The sequence below is a fragment of the Malania oleifera genome, chromosome 2 (genome assembly GCF_029873635.1).
Source record: "Malania oleifera isolate guangnan ecotype guangnan chromosome 2, ASM2987363v1, whole genome shotgun sequence".
Classification (NCBI taxonomy): Eukaryota; Viridiplantae; Streptophyta; class Magnoliopsida; order Santalales; family Ximeniaceae; genus Malania; species Malania oleifera.
The window spans coordinates 147,482,685-147,490,904 of NC_080418.1; positions in this window are offsets into that span (position 1 = coordinate 147,482,685).

The window sequence follows — 8,220 nt, forward strand, 5'->3', positions numbered from 1 at the left end:
AGAAAAAGGCAAGGAAGTTTGAGGAGGGACTAAGGCAGAATTTATTTGAACAGGTGATTGGATTCAGAGCTCAGACATTTACGGAGGTTGTAGATAGAGCTACAGTCATTGAGAGTGGTATATAGAGGGGTGTAGCAGTTCAGAGTCAGAGGAAGAGACCTGCGCCTCAGGATTTTCAGGCTGACTCCAGTAGGGGTCCATAGAGAGAAGGCCACATTAAGGGAGATCAGAGGTAGATGGAAGGACCTTAGGGGAATCAGGGTGCACCGATCATCCTAGTATGTTAGACATGAGGGAGACATCATCCAGAGGAGTGCCGAGTAGGGAGAGATGTATGCTATCGTTATGGGAGACCCGACCACATGGCACGTGCATGCCTAGGTCCGCCAGACCAGGTCCTAGCTCCCAAGCCCTATCGGGGAGGATATCAGGTGCCTCGTGGAGGACAACAGAGGAATGTGGCCCTAGCGAGGATTTACGCGTTGACGCCGGGTGATGTTGAGGCTGTCGTGGATGTGGTGACAGGTACTTTCACAGTTTTATCATATTCCATTATTGTTTTATTTGATTCAAGTGCTACTCATTCCTTTGTCCCTGTATCATACGTTAATTTATCGGGAAGTGAGACTCAGATATTAAATAGATAACTATCAGTAGCTACGCCGTCAGGGTCAGTGTTGAGGTGCAAAAGGGTGCTCAGAGGCTATCCTATAGAAATTCAAGGGAGAGTGCTACCAGCAGACCTGATTGTGTTTGAGATGTGCGGGTTTGATATAATACTGGGTATGGATTGGTTAGCTGTCAATCATGCCAACATTGATTGTCATCAGAAAGAGGTAATTTTCAGACCCCCTGATACATAGGAATTCAGATTCGTTCGTTCACAGGTACGTGTTCCAACACAGTTGGTGTCGCCGTGCAGGCGAGCAGATTACTCCTGGACGGAGGTCAGGGGTTTATAGCGGTTGTGAAAGAAGTATCTGAAAATGAAGTGAAGTTTGATAGTACCCCGGTCGTACGAGAATTTCTAGATGTTTTTCCAGAGGATCTACCAGGGTTGCCTCCCAAACACGAGGTGGATTTTTCTATAGATCTATCTCCAGGTACGACATCGATTTCTAAGGTTCCTTATCATATAGCTCCAGCCGAATTGGGAGAATTGAAGGATCAATTATAAGACTTACTAAATAGAGGGTTTATACGACCCATTGTATCGCCATAGGGAGCTCTAGTGTTGTTTGTAAAGAAGAAATATAGGTATTTGAGGATGTGTATTGATTATAGAGAAATCAACAAGGTTACTATTAAGAATAAATATCTTCTACCCCGTATAGATGATTTGTTTTATCAGCTCCAGGGTACATGGGTATATTCCAAGATCGACCTCTGATCCGGGTATCATCAAGTGAGAGTAAAAGCAGAGGATGTAGTAAAGACAGCTTTCAGGACCAGGTATGGACACTATGAATTCCTCGTTATGCCATTTGGTTTTACGAATGCCCCAGTTGTGTTCATGGATTTGATGAATAAAGTTTTTCACCAGTATCTTGATCAGTTTGTAGTAGTTTTCATTGATAATATACTAGTGTACTCGAGGAGTTTTGAGGATCATGAGGTGAATTGGAGGCAGGTGCTGCAGACACTCAGGGAGGAGAAACTTTATGCCAAGTTTAGTAAGTGTGAGTTCTGGCTTGAGACGGTTACATTTTTAGGCCATGTGATCTCAGGAAACGGTATAGCAGTCGATCTCAACAAGATTGACGCGGTGGTAAATTGGGTCAGGCCGAGGAATGTGCAAGAAGTCAGAAGTTTCTTGGGACTGGAAGGTTATTACCGACGATTTGTTAAGGGGTTTTCAGCTTTATCAGGACCTCTCACCCGTTTGACTAAGAAGAATGCCAGATTTGTATGGGATGAAGAGTGTAACGCCCCGAACCCTTAAATCTGAGTCCGGTGCGTTAAACCTAATCATATCCTAATAAATCATAATCCATAATATACGTAGCGGAAAACATAACCATAATCTCCATATAACATAATACCAGAGTTTACTAATTCTAACTACCAACCATAATATATTAATCATCCACCAGTATTCAAATATATACATGTCTCCAAAACATTATCCACTAATACCAGTATGTTTCACAACCATCCATATCTTATAAAATTTAAAACATAAATCATAAAATATAAAATATACATATCAAAATTAACATAACAATATACCCTTTTTCTTATATCATCTAAAAATGTTATAAAATCTCGAGCTCTCAAAGCTCGATCTTGAGAAATCCTGAAAAAAAAAATGAATTCATATTCGGGTAAGACACATCTCAGTAAGGGAAGAAACAATATATTAAACTCAGAGTGTGGCCATCATGAGATTATACATATATTTGCAAATCACTAACATAATTTCCTGAAACCATTTTCTGATCCTAAACAAACACATGCAAATGTTTAACCCACGAGATTACCTAAGGATAGGGGTGATTACCTGCCCATACAAGTAGCACCTCTCTGCTATGATATTTAGGCAACCCAAAAGTCGCAGTTAAAGCATACCAGGGCACTCACCTTACTTGGTAAGCCCTCAAGTGATAAATTGATCTCGTACTCACACCGTTCAACAATAGCTTACCAGCAAAGGCCCTAAGGATAGGGAAATCTACCCACCCATACAAGTAAGTTCCCTCTGCCCTAGTGCGTTATGCAGCTACTCCCACATCTGAAACTATTAGTGCACTCGCCTTACTCAGTAAGCCCTCAGGAGAAGAGTATGCCTCGCCCAATCGTAACATGTTCTATGTACATAAATACTTCTAATATCATAATACATCGTTCTTTCTATCATTATTTAATCATACACATTTCTTCATGTTCATAACTTAACATTTTCTTGTGTTCCACTTTAAATGACTCTTTCCCATTTGTATCATTCACATTTCACATTTCTTTTCATTGCATTCATTTCCCTTTTCATTTCATTTCATTTCATACCCAGCATCTTTCAACTGTTTTACCCAGCATTTTTCAGCTATTATTCATTTACCCAGCCACTTTCAGCTATGACACGTTTACCCAGCCACTTTCAGCTGTGACACATTTACCCAGCCACTTTCAGCTATGACACTTTTACCCAACCACTTTCAGCTGTGACACATTTACCCAGCCACTGTCAACTGTGACACATTTACCCAACCACTTTCAGCTGTTACACATTTACCTAGCCACTTTTAGCTGTTTTACCCAACATATTTCAGCTGTTTACCCAGCATGTTTCAGTTGTTTACATAGTTGCATTTAACATACATAGGCAACATTGTCCATATCATATTTTATTTTCATTGCTTTACTTATTTAGCCTGCATCTCATACATTCAACATATAATTTGCATAGATTCTCATACCACACAATTTAATAGTAAAATTCATACATATTTCTCATAAAATAAGCCAACTCACATTTAACATTTATATGCTCAAAATACATTTCATTTCTTATTTAATTCATCAGAAGATTCTTTTCACTTTCATTCGTTCACTTTCACATATACATAACTATATCGACAATTTTAGACTCAAAAAACATAAATTTCATGGCTAGAATTTTAATAATTCACACCAAAACATACATATAATATAACATAAATTATTGCCTTTAATTTCATAAATTCTGATTTAATATATAATTTCCCCTTACCTGGTTTCTTGAACTACGCCAACAGGGACTCCGAAAAATACATGCGGCGCTCACCCAGACCCTGAATAAAAAATTCCTAACTCCAATAAATTATTCCTGAATAAAATATTATTTAAATATTTCCTAGGGTTATAATTCCTAAATAAATAAATATACCCTTAAATTTAGCCAAATTGCCAAATTTTCCAAATCCCACTCTCGCTTTGGAGTAGAGCCTAGAAAACCCCAATTGAAAAATTACCTATGCCAAAATGATGACAACGACGATTAGGACCCGGTGGTGGTGCCTGATCGCCGATTTAACAGCAGATTTAATCAAAAATTGAGAAATTGGGGAAAAATTACCTTTTCCCAAGAGCAGTGCTTAAGCTGTTCCCATGACAAATCTGCTCTAATAGAAATGTCGGTGGCGGAGTTAGGAATCCAACGGCACTTTCCATTTCCCGATTGGTTGAGTATTCGTTGAGAAATGAGGGGAGAGAGAGGCGGAGACAGACGAGTGGATAGACAAGCAGGAGATAAAGAAGAAGATTGAACCAAGCGTAGACTCTGAGAAGATCCTGAGAGGTAAGATTGACTTGGATTTCAAATTGAAATCCAATTCATTTAATTCTATCTTTACATTATTTTATATTATATATATATATATATATATATATATATATAGATATATATACTTATTACTTTAATCATATATATACATTATCCTTATATATACCCATCACATAATTTATTTAATTAATTTAATTAAATAACGTTTAATTAATTTAATTTAATTTAATTTAAATTTACTATTATTATTATTATTATTATTTCATACTATTTCTTTTACTTGTTTATTTAATACATTAATTTAATAATGTTTAACTGATTAACTAATCGATAATTACTTTTAATTTTATTTTATTTTTTAAATATTTAATTTTTTTTTTGGGTTATTACAAAGAGTGCGAGCAGAGCTTCCAAGAATTAAAGCAGTGGCTCATCACTGCACGAGTTCTGACGATTCCATCAGGAGATTATGGGTATGTGATTTAAAGTGACGCGTCTTTGAAAGGGCTCGATTGTGTATTGATGCAGCATGGTAGGGTGATAGCATATGCGTCCAGGCAGTTGAAGAATATGAAAAGAAATACCCTACTCACGATCTGGAATTAGCTGCAGTGGTTCTCGTACTAAAGATCTGGAGACATTACTTATATGGTGAGAGGTGTGAGATATTCTCTGACCATAAGAGCCTAAAGTATTTCTTCACACAAAAAGAGTTAAATATGCTGCAGAGGATGTGGTTGGAACTTATCAAGGATTACGACTGTACCATCAATTACCACCCAAGTAAAGCAAATATGGTGGCTGATGCTTTGAGTCGTAAATCATAAGACACAGCACAATTAGCAGCGGTAGTTCAGCATCCAATTCAGATGGACTTGGAAAGACTCGGTGTGGAGTTAGTGGAAGATGATCCTCAGGCACTTATTGTCAGTTTGGTTGTACAGCCTACACTTTATGAAAGAATTAAAGTTGCTTAGAGGGATGATCCAGAGTTAGTGGAGGTACTCGCCAAAATACAGGATGGTCAGGGGAAAGAATTTAGCATTTCTAACGATGGGGCTTTGAGATTTTGCACTAGATTATGTGTGCCTGCAAATGATAGTATCAGGAGGATGATTTAAGAAGAGGAACACAGATCTCTATACATTGTCCATCCTGGAAGCACGAAAATGTATAGGGATTTGTGGGAGTATTTATAGTGGAGTGGCATGAAGAGGGAGGTAGCAGAGTTTGTGCAGCAGTATTTGACGTGTCAGCAGGTTAAAGCTGAGCACCAGAGGCCGGCAGGACAGTTGCAGCAACTTTTCATTCCTGAATGATAGAGGGACCACATATCCATGGATTTTGTTACGGGGCTACCGTCGGCACCACATGATTAGAATGCCATCTGGGTAATTATTGATAGGTTGACAAAAACAACGCACTTTCTGCCCATTAAGGTTAGCTACCCTATGAATAGGTTAGCAGAGATTTATATACAGGAGATTGTTCGAACCCATGGAGTGCCAGTATCCATAGTCTTGGACCGTGATCCACATTTCACATTGCGATTTTGTAGGAGTTTATAGGAGGCACTAGGGACTCAGCTAGCATTTAGCACCGCTTTCCATCCTCAGACTGATGGTCAGACTGAAAGGACCATTCAGGTACTCGAGGATATGTTGCGAGCGTGTGTTTTGAATTTTGGGGGTAGCTGGACTCAATATATGCCATTGGTGGAATTTTCTTTCGACGACAGCTATCTGGCAAGCATAAGTATGGCTCCTTATGAGGCACTTTATTGTAGGAAGTGTCGTTCCCCTTTATACTGGAGTGAGTTGAGTGAGAGGCGAGTTGTGGGGCCAAAAATAGTACAGCAGGCATATGATAAAGTTTGACTCATTCGAGATCGAATCAGTGCAGCACGGAGTCGGTAGAAAAGTTACACAGATACTCACTACCGGGAACTAAAGTTTGGAGTAGGTGATCATGTATTTCTAAAAATCGCACCATTAAAGGCCTAGGTTCTTGAGTTAGTTGCCTATCGGCTGACTTTACCACCATCTCTATTTAGGATTCACGATGTGTTTCATGTATCTATGTTAAGCAAATACGTCCCAGATCCTTCCCATATCATCAGCTATGCGGAATTAGATCTCAATGGTGATCTAGCATATGAGGAAGCTCCAGTACAAATCCTAGATAGAAAAGAACAGAAATTGCGCAATAAGAAGATACAGTTGGTAAAAGTCTTGTGGAGGAATCATACGATAGAAGAAGTCTCGTGGGAGCTCAAAGATGAGATCGGACAGAAATATTCCCACTTGTTCAATGAATATAGCAGTGATGTATGATTAAAGTAATAGTGATTTTATTTTGTTTAACATAGTGGAATTGTAATGTAGTATATAGGATAGGTTGTGTTTTGGTTTTGGGGGAAATTTTCTTTTATATTTGTAATCTCCCAGAACTACCCAGGTAACCACGGTATTCCTCTGCCATAAGTGAGGGCAAGTAATAAAATAAGTAGACCATGTTGTCCTTAAAAGATGATGAGGTATACGAATAGTAGCTTTTGAGGACGAAATTTTATAAGAAGGGGAGAGTGTAACGATCCGAAGAATAATGATATTTAGATAATAAAGAAGGAGAGAAATGGAAACAGTAACAGAAGGAGGCAGCCGACTTCGTCGACGAATGTGAATTTTTTGAGGTAAAATTTCCAAGAAAATTTCTTAGGCCTCGTCGATGAACACAAGGGTTTCGTCAACGAGGGTACTTCAAGATCTCGTCGACGAGGTCCAGTCTCATCGACGAGAAGATACCGAGAAGGATTTTTGAGAAGTCTGAAATTCGTCGACGATGATGTAGGTTCGTTGACGAACTTTCTACAGGACTCGTCGACGAGGTGACATTGCTCTTTAACGAATTTCGTAGTATAAATAGCTCTAAACTAATTTTAATTAGTGAAACACAGTCTTTCTCTCTCTCCTTACCCATACGGTTCCTCCCTCTTATTTTTTCAATTTCGGCCTCGTCAGTCGTCGGATCAAAGATCTGAGGCCACCACGACGCTCTTGGAAAAGTTCTTTTTAAGTCTACTAGAGCGGATCGTTGATGGAACGAAGTCAGATTTGTTCCCAGAATCAGGGTAAGGCCTTTTAGTCATTTTTTGGCTTTGTGTCAATTGTAGGAAATGATGTAGGCAAAGAGATATTGATATTCTATTCTAGTGAATGTTGTTTTCAGGGTGTTAAGTGGAGAGCCCTACCCCGTTGTAGTAGGAGGATTTTAGCATAAATCAGGTAAAGGAAATATGTTATGCTAGGTTATTTGGATATGATTTCAGTACAAAATTATAAATGTTCTACTAGAATATTTTTCACAACAGAGATTTATACAGTTTATCAAGTATGAGTAATATGTTTCAAAATTATTGTGCTTGAGAATATAGATATAGTACAGAAACATACTTTATAGTATTTTTCAGAGATGTGTTTTATAGAATATACAGACAATGGATATATTTTACAACAATTACAGAAATACCATGATTATACAGTTTTATAGTACCATGACATATAGATTTACAGTTAATTGCAGAAACACAGTTGATATATATACAGTTTTCTATAGCATCATGGTTTATACAATTATTACAGAATCATGGTAAAACAGATAGTCGTATATAAAAATGTATTATATAGTATCAAACCCTGTTGGACCATACAATTTACAGAGCACGGTACCGTAGCTACATATAGTTTATAAAGTGCAACCACCTATTCAAATAATACGTGGTATAAAGGTCGATTGCATAGAGCCCACAAGTGGACAGGCTCCCCATCAGATATGGGTAGAGGAGGGCTGATCAGACCTATGGAGTATAGTGATCTATTCCTAGTTAGCCAGCCATGAGGGGTTAAATCATGACACACAATTATCCACAGGGAAGATTTCAGTTGTTACTATGCTTATATAGA